Here is a 13769-nt window from a genome sequence, read left to right as displayed (position 1 = left end):
CACAGGGCCTGGTGTGATATGAGTGGCCTGAGAAAGAGCCACAGGCCCTGGTGTGGTGTAAGTGGCCTGAGCAAGAGCCACAGGCCCTGGTGTGGTGTAAGTGGCCTGAGCAAGAGCCACAGGCCCTGGTGTGGTGTAAGTGGCCTGAGCAAGAGCCACAGGCCCTGGTGTGGTGTAATTGGCCTCAATAGCAACTAAGGCCCTGGTTTGGTGTATGTGGCCTCAGCCAGCAAATAAGGCCGTGGTGTGGTGTAGGTGGCATCAGCTAGCAGCACAAGACATTGGAAAACAGCCAAAAGCAATGTCGTTAATGTGCCCTCATTAATGGGCAGCTGCTTTTGGTCTTTTAATACACCCCTTCTCTGGATCAAAAGCGGTTCAATGACATGAAAATGAAAGGCTTACAGCACCAGGTATTCCCAGGTAGTCTCCCATCCAAGTACTAACCAAGCCCAGCCCTGCTTAGCTTCCGAGATCAGACGGAGGTCGGGCGTGCTCAGGGTGGTATGGCCGTAAGCTGCTGGCCCCAGCACAATGTCTCAATTTATGGATTCAAGTGATTAGGTGGCAAGTACCTGAAGTTACGAAGACAATCCTATAACCATACCTGCATGTTTGCATAATACCCTAACCCAAAGGCTCAGTTTGGCATTTATCCAACAGCACAGGCCCTGGATTGTGAAGATGGCGTCAGGAACCAGCACAGGGCCTGGTGTGTTGTACATGGCCACAGCAAGCAGCACAGGGCCTGGTTTGGTGAAGATGGCCTCGGCCAGAAGCGCAGGGCCTGGTGTGATATGAGTGGCCTGAGCAAGAGCCACAGGCCCTGGTGTGTTGTAAGTGGCCTCAGCCAGCAGCCACAGGCCCTGGTGTGGTGTAGGTGGCCTCAGCCAGCAGCCACAGGCCCTTGTGTGGTGTAATTGGCCTCAATAGCAACTAAGGCCCTGGTGTGGTGTAGGTGGCCTCAGCCAGCAGCCACAGGCCCTGGGTGTGGTGTAAGTGGCCTCAGCCAGTGCCACAGGCCCTGGTGTGGTGTAAGTGGCCTGAGCAAGAGCCACAGACCCTGGTGTGGTGTAATTGGCCTCAATAGCAACTAAGGCCCTGGTGTGGTGTAGGTGGCCTCAGCCAGCAGCCACAGGCCCTGGTGTGGTGTAAGTGGCCTCAGCCAGCAGCCACAGGCCCTTGTGTGGTGTAAGTGGCATCAGCTAGCAGCACAAGACATTGGAAAACAGCCAAAAGCAATGTCGTTAATGTGCCCTCATTAATGGGGAGCTGCTTTTGGTCTTTTAATACACCCCTTCTCTGGATCAAAAGCGGTTCAATGACATGAAAATGAAAGGCTTACAGCACCAGGTATTCCCAGGCAGTCTCCCATCCAAGTACTAACCAAGCCCAGCCCTGCTTAGCTTCCGAGATCAGACGAGGTCGGGCGTGCTCAGGGTGGTATGGCCGTAAGCTGCTGGCCCCAGCACAATGTCTCAATTTATGGATTCAGGTGATTAGGTGGCAAGTACCTGAAGTTACGAAGACAATCCTATAACCCCTACCTTCATGTTTGCATAATACCCTAACCCAAAGGCTCAGTTTAGCATTTATCCAACAGCACAGGCCCTGGATTGTTGAAGATGGCCTCAGGAACCAGCACAGGGCCTGGTGTGTTGTACATGGCCACAGCTAGCAGCACAGGGCCTGGTTTGGTGAAGATGGCCTCGGCCAGAAGCGCAGGGCCTGGTGTGATGTGAGTGGCCTGAGCAAGAGCCACAGGCCCTGGTGTGGTGTAATTGGCCTCAATAGCAACTAAGGCCCTGGTGTGGTGTAAGTGGCCTGAGCAAGAGCCACATACCCTGGTGTGGTGTAATTGGCCTCAATAGCAACTAAGGCCCTGGTGTGGTGTAGGTGGCCTCAGCCAGCAGCCACAGGCCCTGGTGTGGTGTAAGTGGCCTCAGCCAGAGCAACAGGCCCTGATGTGGTGTAAGTGGCCCCAGCCGGTCACTCAGGCCCTGGTGTGGTGTATGTGGTATCAGCTAGCAGCACAAGACATTGGAAAACAGCCAAAAGCAATGTCGTTAATGTGCCCTCATTAATGGGGAGCTGCTTCTGGTCTTTTAATACACCCCTTCTCTGGATCAAAAGCGGTTCAATGACATGAAAATAAAAGGCTTACAGCAACAGGTATTCCCAGGCAGTCTCCCATCCAAGTACTAACCAAGCCCAGCCCTGCTTAGCTTCCGAGATCAGACGAGGTCGGGCGTGCTCAGGGTGGTATGGCCGTAAGCTGCTGGCCCCAGCACAATGTCTCAATTTATGGATTCAAGTGATTAGGTGGCAAGTACCTGAAGTTACGAAGACAATCCTATAACCATACCTGCATGTTTGCATAATACCCTAACCAAAAGGCTCAGTTTGGCATTTATCCAACAGCACAGGCCCTGGATTGTTGAAGATGGCCTCAAGAACCAGCACAGGACCTGGTGTGTTTTACATGGCCACAGCAAGCAGCACAGGGCCTGGTTTGGTGAAGATGGCCTCAGCAAGCAGCCACAGGCCCTGGTTTGGTGTAAGTGGCCTCAGCTAGCAGCCACAGGCCCTGGTGTGGTGTGGTGTGAGTGGCCTCAGCCAGCAGCCACAGGCCCTGGTGTGGTCTAAGTGGCCTCAGCCAGTGCCACAGGCCCTGGTGTGGTGTAAGTGGCCTAAGCCAGAGCCACAGGCCCTGGTGTGGTGTAAGTGGCCTCAATAGCAAATAAGGCCCTGGTGTGGTGTAAGTGGCCTGAGCAAGAACCACAGGGCCTGGTTTGGTGAAGATGGCCTCGGCCAGAAGCGCAGGGCCTGGTGTGATGTGAGTGGCCTGAGCAAGAGCCACAGGCCCTGGTGTGGTGTAAGTGGCCTCATTCAGCAGCCACAGGCCCTGGTGTGGTGTAAGTGGCCTCAGCCAGGAGCCACATGCACTGGCGTGGTGTAAGTGGCCTCAGCCAGCAGCAAAAGGGCCCTGGTGTGATGTAGGTGGCCTCAGCCAGCAGCCACAGGCCCTGGTGTGGTGTAAGTGGCATCAATAGCAACTAAGGCCCTGGTGTGGTGTAAGTGGCTTCAGCCAGCAGCCACAGGCCCTGGTGTGGTGTAAGTGGCCTCAGCCAGCAGCCACAGGCCCTGGTGTGGTGTAGGTGGCCTCAGCCAGCAGCCACAGGCCCTGGTGTGGTGTAAGTGGCCTCAATAGCAACTAAGGCCCTGGTGTGGTGTAAGTGGCTTCAGCCAGCAGCCACAGGCTCTGGTGTGGTGTAACTGGCCTCAGCCAGCAGCCACAGGCCCTGGTGTGGTGTAAGTGGCCTCAGCCAGAGCCACAGGCCCTGATGTGGTGTAAGTGGCCCCAGCCGGTCACTCAGGCCCTGGTGTGGTGTAGGTGGCATCAGCTAGCAGCACAAGACATTGGAAAACAGCCAAAAGCAGTGTCGTTAATGTGCCCTCATTAATGGGCAGCTGCTTTTGGTCTTTTAATACACCCCTTCTCTGGATCAAAAGCGGTTCAATGACATGAAAATTAAAGGCTTACAGCACCAGGTATTCCCAGGCAGTCTCCCATCCAAGTACTAACCAAGCCCAGCCCTGCTTAGCTTCCGAGATCAGACGAGGTCGGGCGTGCTCAGGGTGGTATGGCCGTAAGCTGCTGGTTCCAGCACAATGTCTCAATTTATGGATTCAAGTGATTAGGTGGCAAGTACCTGAAGTTACGAAGACAATGCTATAACCATACCTGCATGTTTGCATAATACCCTAACCCAAAGGCTCAGTTTGGCATTTATCCAACAGCACAGGCCCTGGATTGTTGAAGATGGCCTCAGGAACCAGCACAGGGCCTGGTGTGTTGTACATGGCCACAGCAAGGAGCACAGGGCCTGGTTTGGTGAAGATGGCCTCGGCCAGAAGCGCAGGGCCTGGTGTGATGTGAGTGGCCTGAGCAAGAGCCACAGGCCTTGGTGTGGTGTAAGTGGCCTCAGCCAGCAGCCACAGGCCCTGGTGTGGTGTAAGTCGCCTCAGCCAGAAGCCACAGGCACTGGTGTGGTGTAAGTGGCCTCAGCCAGCAGCCACAGGCCCTGGTGTGGTGTAGGTGGCCTCAGCCAGCAGCCACAGGCCCTGGTGTGGTGTAGGTGGCCTCAGCCAGCAGCCACAGGCCCTGGTGTGGTGTAAGTGGCCTCAGCCAGCAGCCACAGGCCCTGGTGTGGTGTAAGTGGCCTGAGCAAGAGCCACAGGCCCTGGTGTGGTGTAAGTGGCCTCAGCCAGCAGCCACAGGCCCTGGTGTGGTGTAAGTGGCCTGAGCAAGTGCCACAGGCCCTGGTGTGGTGTAAGTGGCCTGAGCAAGTGCCACAGGCCCTGGTGTGGTGTAAGTGGTCTCAATAGCAAATAAGGCCCTGGTGTGGTGTAAGTGGCCTGAGCAAGAACCACAGGGCCTGGTTTGGTGAAGATGGCCTCGGCCAGAAGCGCAGGGCCTGGTGTGATGTGAGTGGCCTGAGCAAGAGCCACAGGCCCTGGTGTGGTGTAAGTGGCCTCAGCCAGCAGCCACAGGCCCTGGTGTGGTGTAAGTGGCCTCAGCCAGAAGCCACAGGCACTGGTGTGGTGTAAGTGGCCTCAGCCAGAGCCACAGGCCCTGATGTGGTGTAAGTGGCCCCAGCCGGTCACTCAGGCCCTGGTGTGGTGTAGGTGGCATCAGCTAGCAGCACAAAACATTGGAAAACAGCCAAAAGCAGTGTCGTTAATGTGCCCTCATTAATGGGGAGCTGCTTCTGGTCTTTTAATACACCCCTTCTCTGGATCAAAAGCGGTTCAATGACATGAAGGCCTGGTGTGGTGTAAGTGGCCTCAGCCAGAAGCCACAGGCACTGGTGTGGTGTAAGTGGCCTCAGCCAGCAGCAAAAGGGCCCTGGTGTGGTGTAGGTGGCCTCAGCCAGCAGCCACAGGCCCTGGTGTGGTGTAAGTGGCCTCAATAGCAACTAAGGCCCTGGTGTGGTGTAAGTGGCTTCAGCCAGCAGCCACAGGCCCTGGTGTGGTGTAAATGGCCTCAGCCAGCAGCCACAGGCCCTGGTGTGGTGTAGGTGGCCTCAGCCAGCAGCCACAGGCCCTGGTGTGGTGTAAGTGGCCTCAATAGCAACTAAGGCCCTGGTGTGGTGTAAGTGGCTTCAGCCAGCAGCCACAGGCTCTGGTGTGGTGTAACTGGCCTCAGCCAGCAGCCACAGGCCCTGGTGTGGTGTAAGTGGCCTCAGCCAGAGCCACAGGCCCTGATGTGGTGTAAGTGGCCCCAGCCGGTCACTCAGGCCCTGGTGTGGTGTAGGTGGCATCAGCTAGCAGCACAAGACATTGGAAAACAGCCAAAAGCAGTGTCGTTAATGTGCCCTCATTAATGGGCAGCTGCTTTTGGTCTTTTAATACACCCCTTCTCTGGATCAAAAGCGGTTCAATGACATGAAAATTAAAGGCTTACAGCACCAGGTATTCCCAGGCAGTCTCCCATCCAAGTACTAACCAAGCCCAGCCCTGCTTAGCTTCCGAGATCAGACGAGGTCGGGCGTGCTCAGGGTGGTATGGCCGTAAGCTGCTGGCCCCAGCACAATGTCTCAATTTATGGATTCAAGTGATTAGGTGGCAAGTACCTGAAGTTACGAAGACAATCCTATAACCATACCTGCATGTTTGCATAATACCCTAACCCAAAGGCTCAGTTTGGCATTTATCCAACAGCACAGGCCCTGGATTGTTGAAGATGGCCTCAGGAACCAGCACAGGGCCTGGTGTGTTGTACATGGCCACAGCAAGCAGCACAGGGCCTGGTTTGGTGAAGATGGCCTCGGCCAGAAGCGCAGGGCCTGGTGTGATGTGAGTGGCCTGAGCAAGAGCCACAGGCCTTGGTGTGGTGTAAGTGGCCTCAGCCAGCAGCCACAGGCCCTGGTGTGGTGTAAGTCGCCTCAGCCAGAAGCCACAGGCACTGGTGTGGTGTAAGTGGCCTCAGCCAGCAGCAAAAGGGCCCTGGTGTGGTGTAAGTCGCCTCAGCCAGCAGCCACAGGCCCTGGTGTGGTGTAGGTGGCCTCAGCCAGCAGCCACAGGCCCTGGTGTGGTGTGAGTGGCCTCAGCCAGCAGCCACAGGCCCTGGTGTGGTCTAAGTGGCCTCAGCCAGTGCCACAGGCCCTGGTGTGGTGTAAGTGGCCTGAGCAAGAGCCACAGGCCCTGGTGTGGTGTAAGTGGCCTCAGCCAGCAGCCACAGGCCCTGGTGTGGTGTAAGTGGCCTGAGCAAGTGCCACAGGCCCTGGTGTGGTGTAAGTGGCCTGAGCAAGTGCCACAGGCCCTGGTGTGGTGTAAGTGGCCTCAATAGCAAATAAGGCCCTGGTGTGGTGTAAGTGGCCTGAGCAAGAACCACAGGGCCTGGTTTGGTGAAGATGGCCTCGGCCAGAAGCGCAGGGCCTGGTGTGATGTGAGTGGCCTGAGCAAGAGCCACAGGCCCTGGTGTGGTGTAAGTGGCCTCAGCCGGTCACTCAGGCCCTGGTGTGGTGTAGGTGGCATCAGCTAGCAGCACAAGACATTGGAAAACAGCCAAAAGCAGTGTCGTTAATGTGCCCTCATTAATGGGCAGCTGCTTTTGGTCTTTTAATACACCCCTTCTCTGGATCAAAAGCGGTTCAATGACATGAAAATGAAAGGCTTACAGCACCAGGTATTCCCAGGCAGTCTCCCATCCAAGTACTAACCAAGCCCAGCCCTGCTTAGCTTCCGAGATCAGACGAGGTCGGGCCTGCTCAGGGTGGTATGGCCGTAAGCTGCTGGCCCCAGCACAATGTCTCAATTTATGGATTCAAGTGATTAGGTGGCAAGTACCTGAAGTTACGAAAACAATCCTATAACCATACCTGCATGTTTGCATAATACCCTAACCCAAAGGCTCAGTTTGGCATTTATCCAACAGCACAGGCCCTGGATTGTTGAAGATGGCCTCAGGAACCAGCACAGGGCCTGGTGTGTTGTACATGGCCACAGCAAGCAGCACAGGGCCTGGTTTGGTGAAGATGGCCTCGGCCAGAAGCGCAGGGCCTGGTGTGATGTGAGTGGCCTGAGCAAGAGCCACAGGCCTTGGTGTGGTGTAAGTGGCCTCAGCCAGCAGCCACAGGCCCTGGTGTGGTGTAAGTGGCCTCAGCCAGCAGCCACAGGCCCTGGTGTGGTGTAAGTGGCCTCAGCCAGTGCCACAGGCCCTGGTGTGGTGTAAGTGGCCTGAGCAAGAGCCACAGACCCTGGTGTGGTGTAATTGGCCTCAGCCAGCAGCCACAGGCCCTGGTGTGGTGTAAGTCGCCTCAGACAGAAGCCACAGGCACTGGTGTGGTGTAAGTGGCCTCAATAGCAACTAATGCCCTGGTGTGGTGTAGGTGGCCTCAGCCAGCAGCCACAGGCCCTGGTGTGGTGTAAGTGGCCTCAGCCAGCAGCCACAGGCCCTGGTGTGGTGTAAGTGGCCTGAGCAAGTGCCACAGGCCTGGTGTGGTGTAAGTGGCCTGAGCAAGAGCCACAGACCCTGGTGTGGTGTAATTGGCCTCAATAGCAACTAAGGCCCTGGTGTGGTGTAGGTGGCCTCAGCCAGCAGCCACAGGCCCTGGTGTGGTGTAAGTGGCCTCAGCCAGAGCCACAGGCCCTGATGTGGTGTAAGTGGCCCCAGCCGGTCACTCAGGCCCTGGTGTGGTGTAGGTGGCATCAGCTAGCAGCACAAGACATTGGAAAAGAGCCAAAAGCAATGTCGTTAATGTGCCCTCATTAGTGGGCAGCTGCTTTTGGTCTTTTAATACACCCCTTCTCTGGATCAAAAGCGGTTCAATGACATGAAAATGAAAGGCTTACAGCACCAGGTATTCACAGGCAGTCTCCCATCCAAGTACTAACCAAGCCCAGCCCTGCTTAGCTTCCGAGATCAGACGAGGTCGGGCGTGCTCAGGGTGGTATGGCCATAAGCTGCTGGCCCCAGCACAATGACTCAATTTATGGATTCAAGTGATTAGGTGGCAAGTACCTGAAGTTACGAAGACAATCCTATAACCATACCTGCATGTTTGCATAATACCCTAACCCAAAGGCTCAGTTTAGCATTTATCCAACAGCACAGGCCCTGGATTGTTGAAGATGGCCTCAGGAACCAGCACAGGGCCTGGTGTGTTGTACATGGCCACAGCTAGCAGCACAGGGCCTGGTTTGGTGAAGATGGCCTCGGCCAGAAGAGCAGGGCCTGGTGTGATGTGAGTGGCCTGAGCAAGAGCCACATACCCTGGTGTGGTGTAATTGGCCTCAATAGCAACTAAGGCCCTGGTGTGGTGTAGGTGGCCTCAGCCAGCAGCCACAGGCCCTGGTGTGGTGTAAGTGGCCTCAATAGCAACTAAGGCCCTGGTGTGGTGTAAGTGGCCTGAGCAAGAGCCACATACCCTGGTGTGGTGTAATTGGCCTCAATAGCAACTAAGGCCCCGGTGTGGTGTAGGTGGCCTCAGCCAGGAGCCACAGGCCCTGGTGTGGTGTAAGTGGCCCCAGCCGGTCACTCAGGCCCTGGTGTGGTGTAGGTGGCATCAGCTAGCAGCCACAGGCCCTGGTGTGCTGTGAGTGGCCTCAGCCAGCAGCCACAGGCCCTGGTGTGGTCTAAGTGGCCTCAGCCAGTGCCACAGGCCCTGGTGTGGTGTAAGTGGCCTGAGCAAGAGCCACAGGCCCTGGTGTGGTGTAAGTGGCCTCAGCCAGCAGCCACAGGCCCTGGTGTGGTGTAAGTGGCCTGAGCAAGTGCCACAGGCCCTGGTGTGGTGTAAGTGGCCTGAGCAAGTGCCACAGGCCCTGGTGTGGTGTAAGTGGCCTCAATAGCAAATAAGGCCCTGGTGTGGTGTAAGTGGCCTGAGCAAGAACCACAGGGCCTGGTTTGGTGAAGATGGCCTCGGCCAGAAGCGCAGGGCCTGGTGTGATGTGAGTGGCCTGAGCAAGAGCCACAGGCCCTGGTGTGGTGTAAGTGGCCTCAGCCAGCAGCCACAGGCCCTGGTGTGGTGTAAGTGGCCTCAGCCAGAAGCCACAGGCACTGGTGTGGTGTAAGTGGCCTCAGCCAGCAGCAAAAGGGCCCTGGTGTGGTGTAGGTGGCCTCAGCCAGCAGCCACAGGCCCTGGTGTGGTGTAAGTGGCCTCAATAGCAACTAAGGCCCTGGTGTGGTGTAAGTGGCTTCAGCCAGCAGCCACAGGCCCTGGTGTGGTGTAAGTGGCCTCAGCCAGCAGCCACAGGCCCTGGTGTGGTGTAGGTGGCCTCAGCCAGCAGCCACAGGCCCTGGTGTGGTGTAAGTGGCCTATATAGCAACTAAGGCCCTGGTGTGGTGTAAGTGGCTTCAGCCAGCAGCCACAGGCTCTGGTGTGGTGTAACTGGCCTCAGCCAGCAGCCACAGGCCCTGGTGTGGTGTAAGTGGCCTCAGCCAGAGCCACAGGCCCTGATGTGGTGTAATTGGCCTCAATAGCAACTAATGCCCTGGTGTGGTGTAGGTGGCCTCAGCCAGAAGCACAGGGCCTGGTGTGGTATGAGTGGCCTGAGAAAGAGCCACAGGCCCTGGTGTGGTGTAAGTGGCCTGAGCAAGAGCCACAGGCCCTGGTGTGGTGTAAGTGGCCTGAGCAAGAGCCACAGGCCCTGGTGTGGTGTAATTGGCCTCAATAGCAACTAAGGCCCTGGTTTGGTGTATGTGGCCTCAGCCAGCAAATAAGGCCGTGGTGTGGTGTAGGTGGCATCAGCTAGCAGCACAAGACATTGGAAAACAGCCAAAAGCAATGTCATTAATGTGCCCTCATTAATGGGCAGCTGCTTTTGGTCTTTTAATACACCCCTTCTCTGGATCAAAAGCGGTTCAATGACATGAAAATGAAAGGCTTACAGCACCAGGTATTCCCAGGCAGTCTCCCATCCAAGTACTAACCAAGCCCAGCCCTGCTTAGCTTCCGAGATCAGACGAGGTCGGGCGTGCTCAGGGTGGTATGGCCGTAAGCTGCTGGCCCCAGCACAATGTCTCAATTTATGGATTCAAGTGATTAGGTGGCAAGTACCTGAAGTTACGAAGACAATCCTATAACCATACCTGCATGTTTGCATAATACCCTAACCCAAAGGCTCAGTTTGGCATTTATCCAACAGCACAGGCCCTGGATTGTTGAAGATGGCGTCAGGAACCAGCACAGGGCCTGGTGTGTTGTACATGGCCACAGCAAGCAGCACAGGGCCTGGTTTGGTGAAGATGGCCTCGGCCAGAAGCACAGGGCCTGGTGTGATATGAGTGGCCTGAGCAAGAGCCACAGGCCCTGGTGTGTTGTAAGTGGCCTCAGCCAGCAGCCACAGGCCCTGGTGTGGTGTAGGTGGCCTCAGCCAGCAGCCACAGGCCCTTGTGTGGTGTAATTGGCCTCAATAGCAACTAAGGCCCTGGTGTGGTGTAGGTGGCCTCAGCCAGCAGCCACAGGCCCTGGTGTGGTGTAAGTGGCCTCAGCCAGTGCCACAGGCCCTGGTGTGGTGTAAGTGGCCTGAGCAAGAGCCACAGACCCTGGTGTGGTGTAATTGGCCTCAATAGCAACTAAGGCCCTGGTGTGGTGTAGGTGGCCTCAGCCAGCAGCCACAGGCCCTGGTGTGGTGTAAGTGGCCTCAGCCAGCAGCCACAGGCCCTGATGTGGTGTAAGTGGCCCCAGCCGGTCACTCAGGCCCTGGTGTGGTGTAGGTGGCATCAGCCAGCAGCCACAGGCCCTGGTGTGGTGTAAGTCGCCTCAGCCAGAAGCCACAGGCACTGGTGTGGTGTAAGTGGCCTCAGCCAGCAGCAAAAGGGCCCTGGTGTGGTGTAAGTCGCCTCAGCCAGCAGCCACAGGCCCTGGTGTGGTGTAGGTGGCCTCAGCCAGCAGCCACAGGCCCTGGTGTGGTGTAAGTGGCCTCAGCCAGCAGCCACAGGCCCTGTTGTGGTGTAAGTGGCCTCAGCCAGCAGCCACAGGCCCTGGTGTGGTGTAAGTGGCCTCAGTCAGTGCCACAGGCCCTGGTGTGGTGTAAGTGGCCTGAGCAAGAGCCACAGACCCTGGTGTGGTATAATTGGCCTCAGCCAGCAGCCACAGGCCCTGGTGTGGTGTAAGTCGCCTCAGACAGAAGCCACAGGCACTGGTGTGGTGTAAGTGGCCTCAGCCAGCAGCAAAAGGGCCCTGGTGTGGTATAAGTCGCCTCAGCCAGCAGCCACAGGCCCTGGTGTGGTGTAGGTGGCCTCAGCCAGCAGCCACAGGCCCTGGTGTGGTGTAAGTGGCCTGAGCAAGAGCCACATACCCTGGTGTGGTGTAATTGGCCTCAATAGCAACTAATGCCCTGGTGTGGTGTAAGTGGCCTCAGCCAGCAGCCACAGGCCCTGGTGTGGTGTAAGTGGCCTCAGCCAGAGCCACAGGCCCTGATGTGGTGTAAGTGGCCCCAGCCGGTCACTCAGGCCCTGGTGTGGTGTAGGTGGCATCAGCTAGCAGCACAAGACATTGGAAAACAGCCAAAATCAATGTCGTTAATGTGCCCTCATTAATGGGCAGCTGCTTTTGGTCTTTTAATACACCCCTTCTCTGGATCAAAAGCGGTTCAATGACATTAAAAAGAAAGGCTTACAGCACCAGGTATTCCCAGGCAGTCTCCCATCCAAGTACTAACCAAGCCCAGCCCTGCTCAGCTTCCGAGATCAGACGAGGTCGGGCGTGCTCAGGGTGGTATGGCCGTAAGCTGCTGGGCCCAGCACAATGTCTCAATTTATGGATTCAGGTGATTAGGTGGCAAGTACCTGAAGTTACGAAGACAATCCTATAACCCTACCTTCATGTTTGCATAATACCCTAACCCAAAGGCTCAGTTTAGCATTTATCCAACAGCACAGGCCCTGGATTGTTGAAGATGGCCTCAGGAACCAGCACAGGGCCTGGTGTGTTGTACATGGCCACAGCTAGCAGCACAGGGCCTGGTTTGGTGAAGATGGCCTCGGCCAGAAGCGCAGGGCCTGGTGTGATGTGAGTGGCCTGAGCAAGAGCCACAGGCCCTGGTGTGGTGTAAGTGGCCTCAGCCAGCAGCCACAGGCCCTGGTTTGGTGTAAGTCGCCACAGCCAGAACCCACAGGCCCTGGTGTGGTGTAACTGGCCTCAGCCAGAGCCACAGCCCCTGATGTGGTGTAAGTGGCCCCAGCCGGTCACTCAGGCCCTGGTGTGGTGTAGGTGGCATCAGCTAGCAGCACAAGACATTGGAAAAGAGCCAAAAGCAATGTGATTAATGTGCCCTTATTAATGGGCAGCTGCTTTTGGTCTTTTAATACACCCCTTCTCTGGATCAAAAGCGGTTCAATGACATGAAAATGAAAGGCTTACAGCACCAGGTATTCCCAGGCAGTCTCCCATCCAAGTACTAACCAAGCCCAGCCCTGCTTAGCTTCCGAGATCAGACGAGGTCGGGCGTGCTCAGGGTGGTATGCCCGTAAGCTGCTGGGCCCAGCACAATGTCTCAATTTATGGATTCAAGTGATTAGGTGGCAAGTACCTGAAGTTACGAAGACAATCCTATAACCATACCTGCATGTTTGCATAATACCCTAACCCAAAGGCTCAGTTTGGCATTTATCCAACAGCACAGGCCCTGGATTGTTGAAGATGGCCTCAGGAAACAGCACAGGGCCTGGTGTGTTGTACATGGCCACAGCAAGCAGCACAGGGCCTGGTTTGGTGAAGATGGCCTCAGCCAGAAGCACAGGGCCTGGTGTGATATGAGTGGCCTGAGCAAGAGCCACAGGCCCTGGTGTGGTGTAAGTGGCCTGAGCAAGAGCCACAGGCCCTGGTGTGGTGTAAGTGGCCTGAGCAAGAGCCACAGGCCCTGGTGTGGTGTAGGTGGCCTCAGCCAGCAGCCACAGGCCCTGGTGTGGTGTAGGTGGCCTCAGCCAGCAGCCACAAGCCCTTGTGTGGTGTAAGTGGCCTCAGCCAGCAGCCACAGGCCCTGGTGTGGTGTAAGTGGCCTCAGCCAGTGCCACAGGCCCTGGTGTGGTGTAAGTGGCCTGAGCAAGAGCCACAGACCATGGTGTGGTGTAATTGGCCTCAATAGCAACTAAGGCCCTGGTGTGGTGTAGGTGGCCTAAGCCAGCAGCCACAGGCCCTGGTGTGGTGTAAGTGGCCTCAGCCAGCAGCCACAGGCCCTGGTGTGGTGTAAGTCGCCTCAGCCAGAAGCCACAGGCACTGGTGTGGTGTAAGTGGCCTTAGCCAGCAGCAAAAGGGCCCTGGTGTGGTGTAAGTCGCCTCAGCCAGCAGCCACAGGCCCTGGTGTGGTGTAGATGGCCTCAGCCAGCAGCCACAGGCCCTGGTGTGGTGTAAGTGGCCTCAGCCAGCAGCCACAGGCCCTGGTGTGGTCTAAGTTGCCTCAGCCAGAAGCACAGGGCCTGGTGTGATATGAGTGGCCTGAGAAAGAGCCACAGGCCCTGGTGTGGTGTAAGTGGCCTGAGCAAGAGCCACAGGCCCTGGTGTGGTGTAAGTGGCCTGAGCAAGAGCCACAGGCCCTGGTGTGGTGTAAGTGGCCTGAGCAAGAGCCACAGGCCCTGGTGTGGTGTAATTGGCCTCAATAGCAACTAAGGCCCTGGTTTGGTGTAGGTGGCCTCATCCAGCAGCCACAGGCCCTTGTGTGGTGTAGGTGGCCTCAGCCAGCAGCCACAGGCCCTGGTGTGGTGTAAGTGGCCTCAGCCAGTGCCACAGGCCCTGGTGTGGTGTAATTGGCCTCAATAGCAACTA

General features: G+C 56.7%; 5 non-coding genes and 5 pseudogenes across 5 annotated transcripts; all 10 read right to left on the bottom strand.

Moving 5' to 3' along the window:
• Positions 1-398: 398 nt before the first annotated feature.
• Positions 399-518, bottom strand: LOC146581253 (5S ribosomal RNA; annotated as a pseudogene).
• An 820-nt stretch (positions 519-1338) lies between these two features.
• Positions 1339-1457, bottom strand: LOC146581252 (5S ribosomal RNA). The gene has a single exon (XR_014891850.1). It is a non-coding gene; the product is annotated as a 5S ribosomal RNA (ribosomal RNA).
• A 700-nt stretch (positions 1458-2157) lies between these two features.
• Positions 2158-2276, bottom strand: LOC146581251 (5S ribosomal RNA; annotated as a pseudogene).
• A 1261-nt stretch (positions 2277-3537) lies between these two features.
• Positions 3538-3656, bottom strand: LOC146581250 (5S ribosomal RNA). The gene has a single exon (XR_014891849.1). It is a non-coding gene; the product is annotated as a 5S ribosomal RNA (ribosomal RNA).
• A 1804-nt stretch (positions 3657-5460) lies between these two features.
• LOC146581249 (5S ribosomal RNA) lies at positions 5461-5579 on the bottom strand. Its single transcript, XR_014891848.1, has one exon. It is a non-coding gene; the product is annotated as a 5S ribosomal RNA (ribosomal RNA).
• Positions 5580-6676: 1097 nt separating this feature from the next.
• On the bottom strand, positions 6677-6795 carry LOC146581248 (5S ribosomal RNA; annotated as a pseudogene).
• Positions 6796-7850: 1055 nt separating this feature from the next.
• Positions 7851-7969, bottom strand: LOC146581247 (5S ribosomal RNA). The gene has a single exon (XR_014892016.1). It is a non-coding gene; the product is annotated as a 5S ribosomal RNA (ribosomal RNA).
• A 1916-nt stretch (positions 7970-9885) lies between these two features.
• On the bottom strand, positions 9886-10004 carry LOC146581246 (5S ribosomal RNA). Its single transcript, XR_014891847.1, has one exon. It is a non-coding gene; the product is annotated as a 5S ribosomal RNA (ribosomal RNA).
• A 1614-nt stretch (positions 10005-11618) lies between these two features.
• On the bottom strand, positions 11619-11737 carry LOC146581245 (5S ribosomal RNA; annotated as a pseudogene).
• A 624-nt stretch (positions 11738-12361) lies between these two features.
• Positions 12362-12480, bottom strand: LOC146581244 (5S ribosomal RNA; annotated as a pseudogene).
• Positions 12481-13769: the final 1289 nt, after the last annotated feature.

The sequence above is a fragment of the Mchenga conophoros genome, linkage group LG3, assembly GCF_057382185.1.
Source record: "Mchenga conophoros isolate Kocher_MC1m ecotype Shallow Benthic linkage group LG3, M_conophoros_male_GT1.1, whole genome shotgun sequence".
Lineage (NCBI taxonomy): Eukaryota > Metazoa > Chordata > Actinopteri > Cichliformes > Cichlidae > Mchenga > Mchenga conophoros.
Note: the sequence above shows the minus strand (reverse complement) of the source record. Positions and strands in the feature narration are given on the sequence as shown.